Genomic DNA, 15,820 nt, shown 5'->3' with positions numbered 1-15,820 from the left:
TATAGACTCATTGGCGATAAATCAGTTGTAGTCACAGTCAAACCAGGTAAAGGCATTCATGAAAGGAAACAAAACTTGCATTTATAAAGCTCCTTTCACCATGTCAAGACATTGTAATGCCCTTCATAGGTCAAGTTCAGTGTCAGTGTCAATCTCCTTCCTCTTTGGATGAAAATGGTTGCAGAGAGATGGGAAAAAGGCAGGTGATTCACATTGGGTGGTCTGAATGGCTTCCTTATGTACCTTAACAATTCTGTTATGTTGAGTAAGCATGGACACCTGGGGATGGATTGTTGTTCCCTGAATGGGGCTGTTTCAGAAGTAGGTCGCCAATAAGAATGGTGCCAATGTCACTGCCAGATGTGCGACTCCATTCCCAAGCTTGGGACAGTCGCATGCCTTGGCTATATTTGCAATATTAAGGAGCTCATTAAGAGTTCATTTTCCAAAGTCCTGAAATTTTCTTAGGGATGGAAGCTCTTGAGAGCTGCGTGAAGTTAAACAGCTGCAGTCCATCTGCAACATCGTCTGCCATGTTAACATACTTCATGTGATGTTTAACAAGTGGCAGATTTGATGTACATCTATTGCACAGTAATGATACTTCAATATTAGAAACTTTCTAGCCCTATACTGATCCTCTAACTTTCTACTAAGTTAAATTGTGCACATTTTTTCTTTCAATTTGATGCCATATTTATCATCCCTGGTTAACCATGGTTGTCTTTTCATTTTTTTGTAATCCTTATTTATTACTGGGATATGTAGAGTCAGAGATGAGCAGCACAGAAACAGACCCTTTGGTCCAATTCATCCATGCTGACCAGATATCCTAAATTAATCTAGTCCCATTTGCCAGCACTTAGCCCATATCTCTTTCAACCCTTCCTATTCATCATGTATGTCTTTTAATGTTGTAATTGTAGAGTAAAAAATGAGGTCTGCAGATGCTGGAGATCACAGCTGCAAATGTGTTGCTGGTCAAAGCACAGCAGGTTAGGCAGCATCTCAGGAATAGAGAATTCGACGTTTCGAGCATAAGCCCTTCATCAGGAATAAGAGAGAGAGAGCCAAGCCGGCTGAGATAAAAGGTAGGGAGGAGGGACTAGGGGGAGGGGCGATGGAGGTGGGATAGGTGGAAGGAGGTCAAGGTGAGGGTGATAGGCCGGAGTGGGGTGGGGGCGGAGAGGTCAGGAAGAGGATTGCAGGTTAGGAGGGCGGTGCTGAGTTGAGGGAACCGACTGAGACAAGGTGGGGGGAGGGGAAATGAGGAAGCTGGAGAAATCTGAATTCATACCTTGTGGTTGGAGGGTTCCCAGGCGGAAGATGAGGCGCTCCTCCTCCAGCCGTCGTGTAGTTGTGTTCTGCCGGTGGAGGAGTCCAAGGACCTGCATGTCCTCGGTGGAGTGGGAGGGGGAGTTAAAGTGTTGAGCCACGGGGTGATTGGGTTGGTTGGTTCGGGCGGCCCAGAGGTGTTCTCTGAAGCGTTCCGCAAGTAAGCGGCCTGTCTCACCAATATAGAGGAGGCCACATCGGGTGCAGCGGATGCAATAGATGATGTGTGTGGAGGTACAGGTGAACTTGTGGCGGATATGGAAGGATCCCTTGGGGCCTTGGAGGGAAGTGAGTGTGGAGGTGTGGGCGCAAGTTTTACATTTCCTGCGGTTGCAGGGGAAGGTGCCGGGGGTGGAGGTTGGGTTGGTGGGGGGTGTGGATCTGACAAGGGAGTCACGAAGGGAGTGGTCCTTGCGGAACGCTGATAGGGGAGGGGAGGGAAATATATCCTTGGTGGTGGGGTACCAACTTCCAGCACTTCCTCTGGCAGCTCATTCCATACACGCACCACCCTCTGCATGAAAAGGTTGCCCCTTAGGTCCCTTTTAAACTTTTTCCTTCTCACTCTAAACCTATGCCCTCCAGTTTTGGATGCCCCCACCCCAGGGAAGCGACATTGTCTATTTATCCTATCCATGCTCCTCCTGGTTTTATAAACCTCTATAAGGTCATTCCTCAGCCTCCAATGCTCCAGGGAAAGCAACCCCAGCCTAGTCAACCTCTCCCTATTGCTCAAACCCTCCAACTCTGGCAACATCCTTGTAAATCATTTCTGAACCATTTCAAGTTTCACATCACCCTTCCTATAGGAGCAATGAGCTATTGAGTTAAACACCTACCATTATTCCTTTAATGTCTTTGCTACTTAGCAATTTTGCCAGCTAACTCTGGCCTCATAAGTTTGTAATTACCCTTTTTTTTAAGTTAGCACAGAGTTTTCTGACCCAGGTTTCTCCCTCTCAAACTGAATGTTAATATCAAACATGTTTTGGTCATTGTTTCTTTTAACTCCAACATTGTTTATTAAGTCTGCCTCATTATGTATTCCTAAATCATAAATAGCCTAATCCTGGGTTGTATCCATTACAACTGTCCCAAATATGTTTTATGGTTTTTTTTCCCTTGTGGCCACCTGCGCAAATCTGACTATCCCAATCTACATGAAGATTTAAGGTATGGCCTTTTTAAAACACCCTCATGATTCCATGATTTTTTCTCTGTCCTATCATACAGCTGCTACTGGGGTGTGGGAGGTGATCGATTACTTTTTCAACACTTAATATTTTACCTTCACCCAAATGGATTCTTGATCTTCTGGTCCAATAACATTTATTGTTATTTTATTTATACTATCTCATACTAACAAAGCTACCCCATCGCTCTTTCTGTCTGCTTGTTGTTTTGAAATATCACATTCCTCTAAATATTTAGTTCCCATGTCTCCTAATGGTTATATGATTATTTGTGCAGTTACTGCACAACAAACAACAAACAAAAAGCTATTAATTTTATACTTTTACCATTTTCTTTTCTTTTGAACCTATTTACTGCTGTTTCTCTATGTTTGTATTATCTGATCCTTCCTGTTCTACTCTGGGTGTTATTACCCAAGTAGCTGCCCTGTGATGATGTCACATCCTCTTGCTTTGTAAGCCTGTATGCATAGAGAGTCACAGCGCCAGACAGCATGGAAACAGACCCTTCAGACCAACTCGTCCATCCTGACCAGGATTCCCAAACTAAACTAGTCTCATTTGCACGTGTTTGGCCCAAATCCCTCAATGATGTGGAGGTGCCAGTGTTGGACTGGGGTGGACAAGGTCAGAAGTCACATGACACCGGATCATGATCCAACAGGTTTATTTGAAATCACAACCTTTTGGAGTGCTGCTCCTTTCTGAAGTGACAAAGGACAGCGCTCTGAAAGTTTGTGATTTCAAATAAACCTGTTGGACTATAACCTGGTGTTGTGTGATTTCTGACCATATCCCTCAAAACTTTTCCTATCCATGTAACTGTCCAATTGTCTTTTAAATGTTGTAACTGTACTTGCATCTATCACTTCCTCTGGCAGTGCATTCCACATATATGTGAAAAAGTTACCCCTCAGGTTCCTTTTAAATCTTTCCCTTCTCACCTTAAATCTATGCCCTCTAGTTTTGAACTCCCCTACGGGTGGGAAAAATACTTTTGTTATTTATCTTATCTCAGCCCCTCATGAATTTATAAACCCCTCAGAGGTCACCTCTCAATCTCCAAAGCTCCAGGGAGAACAGTCCCAGCATTTCCAGCCTCTTCTAATAACTCAAATCCTGGTAACATTCTTGTAAATCTTTTCTGCACCCTTCCCAATTTAGTAACATCTTTCCAAACTGCAACATGTTATCCTAACTCCTGCATTCAGTGCTCTGACGTATAAAAGCAAGTGTGCCATACACCTTCTTCACCACCCAGTCTATCCGTGGCGTCACTTTTATGGAACTATGTACCTGAACCCCTTGAGCCACTCTGTTCACCAACTTTCCCCAGTGCCCTAATATTAACTCTGTAAGCCCTGCCCCTGTTTATTTTACCAAAATGCAACATGCATATTTATCTAAATTAAATTCCATCTGTCACTCCTTTGCCCATTGCTCTTCTGCTCGAGATCCCGTTGTACTCTGAGGTAACTTTCTTCATTGTCCACTATACCAGCAATTGTAGTGTCATCTGCAAATTTATTGATCATGCTTGCTACATTCTCATTCAAATCATTTATATAAATGACAAACAATAGTGAATCCAGTGATTCCTGTGGAATGCTGTTGGTCACAGGCCTCCAGTCCAATGAACAACCCTCCACCATCCTCTATCTCCTACCATCAAGCCAATTTTGTATCCAATTGGTTAACTCTCTGTGGATCCCACGTGATCCAGTTTTACTAACTAGCCTATCGAGTGGAACCTTATCGTCGGCCTGGCAAACGTCCATGTAGACAACTTTTACCACTCTGCTTGCATCTATCTTCTTGATCATGTCCTCAAAAAACTCAAACAAGTTTGTGAGACACGATTTCCCACACATAAAGCCATGTTGATGATCCCTAATCAGTCCTTGCCTCTTCAATTGCATGTAAATCCTTTCTCTCAGAATCCCCTCCAAATAGCTTACTCACCATTCAACACCAGGTTATAGTCCACAAGTTTACTTGAACCCACAAGCTTTCAGAGCACCGCTCCTTCATCAGGTGAAGTGGAGGGAAGCACAGAATAACAACTCTTTTCAGGTGGATTATTTGTAATTATCTCTTTGTGTTAATTAATTGGTTCATAGGTCATCCCTTCAGCTATTCAGCTGTTAACACGTTACTCACACCATCTGACACTTTTCATCACCTGCAAAGACTTTTTACTTAGCCTGCTGACACTCTACGCACACCATTTATACTTATCTGTTGACACTCTTTATTACCTGTCTATTTCCCGTCCCATCAGAACTGCTCCATTCTACCACTGCCAATACCCCACAATCTCCCACAACAATCAAGCAACGTGACACCATCCAGAACAAATCAGCTCCTTGTTTGACATTGCATCCACAAGCATCCACTTCCTCCACCACTGACACTCAGTAGCAGCAGTGTGTACTATCTACAAGATGCACTGCAGAAATTCACCAAATATCTCTGGGGTGGCACGGTGGCTCAGTGGTTAGCACTGCTGCCTCACAGTACCAGGGTCCAAGGTTCAATTCCTGCCTCGGGCGACTGTCTGTGTTGAGTTTGCACATTCTCCTGGTCTCTGTGTGGGTTTCCTCTGGGTTCTCCAGTTTTCACCCACAATCCAAAGATGTGCATGTCAGGTGAAGTGGCCATGTTAAATTGCCCATAGTGTTAGGTGCATTAGTCAGAGGGGGGTGGGTTACTCTTTGGAGGATCAGTGTGGACTTGTTAGGCTGAAGGGCCTGTTTCCACACTGTAGGGAATCTAACCTAATCTAATCCTCAGACAGCACTCTCCAGACCCATGACCACTTCCATCTAGAAGGACAACGCCAGCACATACATGGGAATGCCACCACCTGCAAGTTCCCCTCCAAGCCAATCCCATCCAGAAAGCCCTGATGAAGGGCTTTTGCCCGAAACATCGATTTTCCTGCTCTCCAGATGCTGCCTGACCTGCCGTGCTTTTCCAGCACCACTCTAATCTTGACTCTAATGTCTAGCATCTGCAGTTCCCACTTCTGCCTAATGCATTGTGGGTCAACCGACAGCATACGAACTGCAGCGGTTCAAGAAGGCAGCTCACCACCATCTGCTCAAGGGCAACTATAGACGGGTAATGAATGTTGGCCCAGCCAGCAACGTCCACATCCCATGAGTGAGTAAAAAGACTGAACCCCACTTCTGCTCACACCAATCTTTGAGCCTTTAACTCTTCGACCTTATTTACCCTACACCAATTTGCCGTGAGCAATTTGTTTTTAAGCTTGAGCTTGAGCTATTTATAGTATCATTCAGATAATTGAAACTTTTTTTAGGTTACAATTGGTGCTTGATAAATTAGATCAAGGAATGTACAGCAAGATACTAAAATGGAATTGAGGGAGAGAGCCGAAACAGTTTCATTGAATTCCAGAACAGGCCTAAGGGGCTAAATGGCCTTCACTTTTCCCTGTGAATCTGTTTGGGACCTAGCCCTGATTTAAAATAGCGCTTAGCAAGTTTTGAGACGTGTAGCTCAGGTTGAGGTATTGGATGTAGGCTTGCTTTCTGAGCTGAAAGGTTCATTTCCAGATGTTCCGTTACCTCACTAGGTAACATTTTCAGTGGACCTCAGGTGAAGCAATGCTGAAAATTCCTGCTTTCTATTGATATGTTTGGGTTTCAAAATATCGTGCAAGAACTGTAACAAACGCAACATTTGTCAAACAGGCAGAAAACTAGCCACAAGGATACATGAACACCAACTAGCCATAAAAAGATATGACCCTCTCTCATTTGTATCCACATATACAGATGAGAAAGGGCACCACTTCAACTGGGACAATACATCCATCCTAGGACAAACCAAACAAAGACATGCATGAGAATTCCTAGAAGCATGGTATTCCAACCAGAATTCTGTCAACACATCGAGTTAGACCTTATCTACCACCCCCTGAGAAAAGGAACCGGAAGTGACTTCACCACAGGAAATAACGTCACCACCAGAAATGACATCATCAACCCAAAGAAACCCAAACATATAAATAGAAAGCAGGAATTTTCAGCATTGCTCAGCATGAGGTCCACTGAAGATGTTACCTAGTAAAGTAACAAAACATCTGGAAATGAAACTTATAATAGCACTTTTGCATGATTGTGAGACAGCAACATTCTTAACTGGAACATAAAAGTGACGGGTTAACTGCAGGAACATTGGATGTGACAGTTCAGACCTTTGTGTTTTTGGTTCAGGACAGATGTATCACGCACATTAACAAGGATTTTTTTCATTTTGAATTTGTAGTTATCACACCAACAGAGATCAAAAAATTACAAGTCGAATTGCAGCTGCAATCTGGGGAGCAATTGATTGGAAGAGTTCGTCATTTGATGAGAAAAAGTAACATGAGTGACACAGATTTGTCAGATCCCACAATGCCCAAAGGCAAATTAGCCCTTCTGAAACTGAAGAGAAAAACTCATGACAATGTTCGGCATCAGGTAAATATTCTTTTATATCAGAGATAACTAATCTTCTGTATTACCTTCTTTGATGGTGTATCACAGCAAGCAGCAGGTGGGTCATCTACTCTGTTCCTCTGGCTGAAAATATTTGCAAATGCATTTTTCCTTTGACTTTCGCGCTGATATCCTGTCTGTTTTTGACAGCTGCCACCTTTGGTTATCATTTTAATTGTCTGCTGCAATTGGTGACTGCAGAGCTTTCATCTGATCACTTGATTATGGGATCACTTAGAGTCAAAGTCATAGAGATGTACAGCATGAAAACAGATCCTTCAATCCAACTTGTCCATGCCGACTAGATATCCCAACCTAAACCAGTCCCACCTGCCAGCACCCGGCCCATATCCCTCTAAACCCTTCCTATTCATATACCCACCCAGATGCCTTTTAAATGTTGCAATTGTATCAGCCTCCACCACATCCTCTGGCAGCTCATTCCATACACATACCACCCTCTGCATGAAAAATTGCCCCTTAGGTCTCTTCTGTATCTTTCCCCTCTCACCCTAAACCTATGCCCTCTAGTTCTGGACTGCCTGGGAAGATATTTTGTCTATTTACCCTATCCATGCCCCTAATGATATTATAAACCTCTATAAGGTCACCCCTCAGCCTCTGACGTTCCAGGGAAAACAGCCCCAGCCTATTCAACCTCTCCCTATAGCTCAAATCCTCCAAACCTGGCAACATCCTTGTAAATCTTTTCTGAACCCTTTTAAGTTTCACAACAGCTTTCTGATAGGAAGGAGACCAGAATTGCATGTAATATTCCAGCAGTGGCCTAACCAATGTCCTGTACAGCCATAACATGACCTTCCAACTCCTGTACTTAATACTCTGACCAATAAAGGAAAGCATTCACTATCCACTTTCAAGGAGCTATGAACCTGCACTCCAAGGTCTCTTCATTCAGCAACACTCCCTGGGACCTTATCATTAAGTGTGTAAGTCCTGCTAAGATTTGCTTTCCCAAAATGCAGAACCTTGCATTTATCTGAACTAAACTCCATCTGCCATTTCTCAGCCCATTGGCCCATCTGATCAAGATCCTGTCGTAATCTGAGGTAACCTCCTTCACTGTCCACTACACCTCTAATTTTGGTGTCATCTGCAAACTTACTAACTATACTTCCTATTCTCATATCCAAATCATTTATGTAAATGACAAAAAGCAGAGAACCCAGCACCGATCCTTGTGGCACTCCCCTGGTCACAGGCCTCTAGTCTGAAAAACAACCCTCCACCACCACCTTCTGACTTCTACCTTTGAGCCAGTTCTGTATCCAAATGGTGAATTCTCCCTGTATTCCATGAGATCTAACTTTGCTAATCAATCTCCCATGGGGAACCTTGTCAAAAGCCTTACTGAAGTCCATATAGATCATGTCCATCATTCTGCCCTCATCAATCCTCTTTGTTGCTTCTTCAAAAAACTCAATCAAGTTTTTGAGACATGATTTCCCATGCACAAAGCCCCAGCTATACCTGTCTCTTTGTTGGATATGTGGAACAGTCCATCTTCCGCAGCTACACTGGCACCACCCCCCATCTTTTCCTCCACTACATCGATGACTGTATCGGTGCTACCTCATGCTCCCACAGGAGGTTGAACAGTTCATCCACTTTACTAACACCTTCCACCCCGACCTCAAATTTACCTGGACCATCTCAGACTCCTCCCTCCCCTTCCTAGACCTCTCCATTTCTATCTCGGGCGACCAACTCAACACGGACATTCACTATTAACCGACTGACTCCCACAGCTACCTAGATTACACCTCCTCCCACCCTGCCCCCTGTAAAAATGCCATCCCATATTCCCAATTCCTTCGCCTCCACCGTACCTGCTCCCAGGAGGACCAATTCCAATACCAAACAACCCAGATGGCCTCCTTCTTCAAAGACCGCAATTTCCCCTCAGACGTGGTTGACGATGCTCTCCACCGCATCTCCTCCACTTCCCGCTCCTCCGCCCTTGAACCCCACCCCTCCAATCACCACCAGGACAGAACCCCACTGGTCCTCACCTACCACTCCACCAACCTCCAGATACATCATATCATCCTTCGTCATTTCCGCCACCTCCAAACGGACCCCACCACCAGGGAGATATTTCCCTCCCCTCCCCTATCAGTGTTCCAGAAAGACCACTCCTCCGGGACTCCCTCGAAAGGTCCACACCCCCCACCAACCCAACCTCCAATCCTGGCACCTTCCCCTGCAACCACAAGAAATGCAAAACTTGCGCCCACACCTCCCCCCTCAATTCCCTCCAAGGCCCCAAGGGATCCTTCCATATCCACCACAAATTCACCTGCACCTCCACACACATCATTTACTGCATCCGCTGCACCCAATGTGGCCTCCTCTACATTGGGGAGACAGGCCACTTGCGGAACGTTTCAGAGAACACTTCTGGGACACCCGCATCAACCAACCCAACCTCCCTGTGGCTGAACACTTTAACTCCCCCTCCCACTCCACCAAGGTCATGCAGGTCCTTGGCCTCCTCCATCGCCAGACCATGGCAACACTACACCTGGAGGAAGAGCGCCTCATGTTCCGCCTAGGAATCCTCCAACAACAAGGGATGAATGCAGATTTCTCCAAATTCCTCATTTTCCCTCCCCCCACCTTATCTCAGTCCCAACCCTTGGACTCAGCACCGCCTTCTTGACCTTCAATCTTCTTCCCGACCTCTCCACCCCCACCCCATCTCCGGCCTATCACCCTCACTGTTTGTGCAAAGATTTGTAGCTCGGGTGCTCGTTGTTGTGGTTCTGTTCGCCGAGTATCACCCTCACTTTAATCTCCTCCCACCTTTCGCATTCCCAACACCCTTCCCCCAAGTCCCTCCTACCTACCTTTTATCTTAGCCTGCTTGACACATCCTCCTCATTCCTGAAGAAGGGCTTATGCCCGAAACGTCGATTCTCCTGCTCCTTGGATGCTGCCTGACCTGCTGCGCTTTTCCAGCAACACATTTTTCAGCTCTGATCTCCAGCATGTGCAGTCCTCACTTTCTCCACGCACAAAGCCATGTTAACTATCCCTAATCAATTCTTGCCTTTCCAAATACATGTACATCCTGTCCCTCAAGATCCCCTCCAACAATTTGCCCACCACTGAGGTCAGGCTCACAGGTTCTCTGCTTGTCCTTACCACCCTTATTAAACAGTGGCACCACGTTAGCCAACCTCCAGTTTTCCAGCACCTCACCTGTGACTATTGATGATACAAATATCTCAGCAAGGGTCTGGATTAGTGGTGCTGGAAGAGCACAGCAGTTCAGGCAGCATCCGAGGAGCAGTAGAATGGACGTTTCGGGCAAAAGCCCTTCATCAGGAATACAGGCAGAGAGCCTGAAGGGTGGAGAGATAAGTGAGAGGAGGGTGGGGGGTGGGGAGAAAGTAGCATAGAGTACAATAGATGAGTGGGGGAGGAGATGAAGGTGATAGGTCGGAGGGGAGGGGGGAGTGGATTGGTGGAAAAGAAATTAGCAGGTAGGACAGGTCATGGGGACAGTGCTGAGCTGGAAGGTTAGAACTGGGGTGAGGTGGGGGAAGGGGAAATGAGGAAACTGTTGAAGTCCACATTGATGCCCTTGGGTTGAAGTGTTCTGAGGCGGAAGATGAGGCGTTCTTCCTCCAGGCATCTGGTGGTGAGGGAGTGGCGGTGAAGGAGGCCCAGGACCTCCATGTCCTCGGCAGAGTGGGAGGGGGCGTTGAAATGTTGGGCCACAGGGCGGTGTGGTTGATTGGTGCGGGTGTCCTGGAGATGTTACCTAAAGCGCTCTGCTAGGAGGCGGCCAGTCTTCCCAATGTAGAGGAGACCGCATCAGGAGCAACTGATAAAATAAATGATATTGGTGGATGTGCAGATAAATCTTTGATGGATGTGGAAGGCTCCTTTAGGGCCTTGGATGGAGGTGAGGGAGGAGGTGTGGGCACAGGTTTTACGATTCCTGCAGTGGCAGGGGAACGTGCCAGGATGGGAGGGTGGGTTGTAGGGGGCGTGGACCTGACCAGGTAGTCACGGAGGGAACGGTCTTTACAGAATGCAGAAAGGGGTGGGGATGGAAATATATCCCTGGTGGTGGGGTCTGTTTGGAGGTGGCGGAAATGTTGGCGGATGATTTGGTTTATGCGACGATTGGTAGGGTGGAAGGTGAGCACCAGGGGCGTTCTGTCCTTGTTACGGTTGGAGGGGTGGGGTCTGAGGGTGGAGGTGCGGTATGTGGACGAGATGCGTTGGAGGGCATCATTGACCACGTGGGAAGGGAAATTGCAGTCTCTAAAGAAGGAGGCCATCTGGTGTGTTCTGTGGTGGAACTGGCCCTCCTGGGAGCAGATACAGTGGAGGCGGAGGAATTGGGAATACAGGATGGCATTTTTGCAGGAGGTTGGGTGGGAAGAGGTGTAATCCAGGTAGCTGTGGGAGTCGTTGGGTTTGTAAAAAAATGTAGGTGTCAAGTCGGTCGTCATTAGTGGAGATGGAGAGCTCCAGGAAGGGGAGAGAGGTATCAGAGATGGTCCAGGTAAATTTAAGGTCAGAGTGGAATGTGTTGGTGAAGTTGATGAATTGCTCAACCTCCTCGCGGGAGCACGAGGTGGCATCAATGTAGCGGAGGAAGAGCTGAGGAGTGGTGCCTGTGTAATTATGGAAGATCGACTGTTCTACGTAGCCAACAAAGAGACAGGCATAGCTGGGGCCCATACGGATGCTCATGGCTACCCCTTTGGTCTGAAGGAAGTGGGAGGATTCAAATTACCTATCTCAACAAGGGGCCCAGCAATCACTTTCCTGGCTTCCCACAGAGTTCTAGGGTGCACCTGATCAGGTCCTGGGGATTTATCTGTTTTATGTGTTTCAAGACAGGGTAAAAACAAGGACTGCAGGTGCTGGAAACCAGAGTCTAGATTAGAGTGGTGCAGGTCAGGCAGCATCCGAGGAGCAGAAAAATCCACGTTTCGGGCAAAAGCCCTTCATCAGGAATAGAGGCAGGGAGCTTGCAGAGTGGAGAGACACATGAGGGGTGGGGGGAGTGGGGGGGGTGGGAGCCAACATCTTCCTCTATAATATGGGCATTTTTCAAGATGTCACCATCTATTTCTCTACATTCTATATCTTCCATGTCCTTTTCCACAGTAAACACTGATGCAAAATGCTCGTTTAGTATCTCTCCCAACTCCTGCGGCTCCACACAAAAGCCACCTTGCTGATCTTTGAGGGGCTCTATTCTCTCCCTAGTTACCCTTTTGTCCCTAACGTATTTGTAAACACCCTTTCAATTCTCCTTAACTCTATTTACCAAACTTATCTCATGTCCCCTTTTTGCCCTCCTGATTTCCCTCTTAAGTATATTTCTATTGCCTTTATACTCAGAAGGTTCACTCGATCTATCCTGTCTATACCTGATATATTCTTCCTTCTTTTTCTTAACCAAAGCCTCAATTTCTTTAGTCATCCAGCATTCCCTATACCTACCAGCCTTCACTTAGCTCTATCTTTCATTTGCTGTCTCAGATGGTTAGCATTAAAGCAGTCTTGTGTTGTCACTGAAACAGGTTGACACCTCAGTTTTAAGACAGATTGATCAGACCACGTAATGCTGATTTGACAGACTTTGAACTCCTCATTGAACAATACTTGATGGTGGGGTGTGGGATATGCTAGGCCACAAAGTTACAGATTATGGTCAAATACAATTGTGCAGCTCCTAATGGCCCAAGTTCCTTGCAAGTCTAACCCAATCTAGCACAGTGGCAGAAGTACGCAGTGATCATATAATCATAGAATCCCTACAGTGTGGGAGCAGGTCATTCAAGTGCAGACTAACCCTCCAAATGACATCCCATCTAGTCCCACTCCCTTACTCTATCCCTGTAACCCTGCATTTCCCATAGTTCTGGTCACCGCACTGGAGGAAGGAGGTGAAAGCTTTCGAAAGAGTGCAGAGGAGATTTACCAGGATGTTGCCTAGTATGGAGTGAAGGTCTTAGGAGGTAAGTCTGAGGGATTAGAGGCTGTTTTCATTCGAGAGAAGAAGGTTGAGAGGTGACTTAATTGAGACATATAAGATAATCAGAGGGTTAGATAGGGTGGACAATGAGATTTTTCCTTGTATAGAGTTTAAATTGAGAGGTGATAGATATAGAAAGGATGTCAGAGGTAGTTTCTTTACTCAGAGTAATAGGGGCGTAGAATGCACTGCCTGCAAGAGTAGTAGACTCACCAAATTTAAGGGCATTTAAATGGTCATTGAATAAATATATGGATGAAAATGGAATAGTGTAGGTTAGATAGCCTTCATATTCTGGATTAGTGGTGCAGGAAGAGCACAGCAGTTCAGGCAGCATCTAAAGTACAGCAAAATTGACATTTTGGGCAAAAGCCCTTTGATCAGGAATAAAGACAGTGAGCCTGAAGCGTGGAGAGATAAGCTAGAGGAGGGTGGGGGTGGGGAGAAAGTAGCATAGAGTACAATGGGTGAGTGGGGAAGAGAATGAAGGTGATAGGTCAGGGAGGAGAGGGTGGAGTGGATAGGTGGAAAAGGGGCTAGGCAGGTCGGACAAGTCCAGACAACCTTCACATTGGTCAGCGCGACATCAAGGGCCAAGGGCCTGTACAGCACTGTAATGTTTAATGTTCTCTGTACTCCACCAAGCCTGCACATCCCTGGACACAATGCACAATTTAGCACAGCCAATCTATCTAACCTGCACATCATTAGACAGTGGAAGGAAACACGAGCACCCCAGAGGGAGCTTACACAGAGACAGGGATAATGTGCAAACTCCACACAGATAGTCATCCGAGGATGGAATTAAACCCGGGTCCATAGCGCAGAAGTTTTAACCACTGAGCCACCATCATTCCTACCAGCACTGTCATAGACTAATGCAAGTGTGACAAGTCTATTATTGATGGTGTTATGGATCCAGCCAGGCCTGCTCAAAGCATTTCAAGAAAGTAGCTTAGACCCTAATTGTGCTAATTGTTTAAAGCAGGTGTAATGCGGATATTTCAGGAGGGATGCTGCTGGTCAAACCCCGGAGTTTTAAACAAAACAGAATTTTATTTACAAGATTATCAAATGAAACACAAACGAAAGACAGCAGAATATAGATTAGCTTAACCTATCCAAAAAAAACCAACAAATTATGCCAACTTAATGATCCTGTTCCAAATAATTGCAACAATTCACATAAACACAAAGGGTAAAATCAAATACAGCATCTTACATCAGAGGTGTCAGAGAGAGTAGAGGATCAACATTGATCTGCTTCTTTGGATCCAGCAGCTTTTACAACTTCCTTACTGCTTTCAGTGAATAGCCAAACCAGAGAAAAACTGAGCTGGGAGAACTGGCCAGTCCCCTTTCATTGGATAAGGGTTTTGTTTTAACTTAAAAGCCTTTTGCCTGACTCAGTATCTATTAGCTGCAATCAAATTGGCTCTAAAACCCTTCAACCCCAGACTTTTCATAACCTGTGCTTTTTCGACTTCCTGAAAATAAAACCCAGGACAACATCACCTTGTTAAAGGAGCAGCATCATCACGATGGCAATTGAAGTCTCCCACCTAGAATTTCGACATATGCAACAATTGTCTACATTGCATCCATGAACCTGGCTGGATGAGTACAGTTCCACCAAGTAGCTTTGCACTACCCAAAAGACCACGTGAACAACATGGGTATCACCCAGCCACCATCTTTTATATTTATTATCTCCCCCATTGACGTATTTGTAACCTTGTGAGCAGGAAAATCGACATTTTGAATTCCTGATGAAGGGCTTATGCCTGAAATGTCGATTCTCCTGCTGCTCAGATGCTGCCTGACCTGCTGTATTTTTCCAACACCACACTTTTCGATTCATTGAAGTACGTAAAGTATAAGCAAAACCTCGAAGGAGGAGGGAGAGGTGACGAGACTAAAACAGTGTGTGGAGCAAATTTCAGAGTCGAGGTCTGAGGTCCCAGATGCTGGTTGAGTTTCTCCAGTGGATGACAGCTTCTCATGAGATATTCCAAACTCCAAACAACAGTTTGCATTAATGGTGTTCATTTAACAAGGTGAAAAATAAATCAATGCACTTCAGGGAGACTCAGGCAATAGTTAAGTGAACACTTAAAATACCAGATGTTATGGACCAAGTGCAGTTACCTGGCTTTAGTGTAAGTTGATGTTTGTTTATTGGCATAGACATAGTGGGCCGAAGGGCATGTTTCTGTGTGGCTCTATGAGTGAGAAAGAAATGATCCATTTTTATAGGAAGAACAAGGAGAGACAATGTAAACTTAAAGGCAGAATTCCCAAAAGGAAACAGAAGCAGAGGATCCTGGGTGACATTGCAATCAGATCCCCAGTGATATCTCCCAAATTATTATTACTTTCCAGGCAGATTACCTTACACTGTCAAACTAGACGCTGAGGAAATATAAGTTGGCTCCCTTGGGCAATTCACCCAGTCCCTCAGCTGGTCACAACAAGATCAAGTTACAAAATTGCTCACCCTTCTTGGATACTTATCTCCAAGATCCAAATAAATTTATGTTTGAAAAGGGGCCAACTTAACCAGTATTTCTTGAAAACATAATGAGTTTACTAATAGTAAATAAACGTAGGAAGAAATAGTGATACTCCAAATTAGACACAAATTACAAATAAGAAGTTACTTCAAAGAGATGGACGTGTAAAGAAATTGTAAGTTAATTGCTGGGTTCTCCATGAGGAGATGGTGAGATGATGTTACAAGCTTTTCGAAATGA

The 15,820-nt window shown here is 45.3% G+C and overlaps 1 protein-coding gene across 1 annotated transcript in view; it reads left to right on the top strand.

Moving 5' to 3' along the window:
• The window catches only part of LOC132818557 (vitellogenin-like), a 102,136-nt gene that overhangs the window by 47,249 nt on the left and 39,067 nt on the right, over positions 1–15,820 (top strand).

The sequence above is a fragment of the Hemiscyllium ocellatum genome, chromosome 9 (assembly GCF_020745735.1).
Source record: "Hemiscyllium ocellatum isolate sHemOce1 chromosome 9, sHemOce1.pat.X.cur, whole genome shotgun sequence".
Lineage (NCBI taxonomy): Eukaryota > Metazoa > Chordata > Chondrichthyes > Orectolobiformes > Hemiscylliidae > Hemiscyllium > Hemiscyllium ocellatum.
The sequence above is the reverse complement of the archived record's forward strand: the minus strand, read 5'-3'. Positions and strand labels throughout refer to the sequence as shown.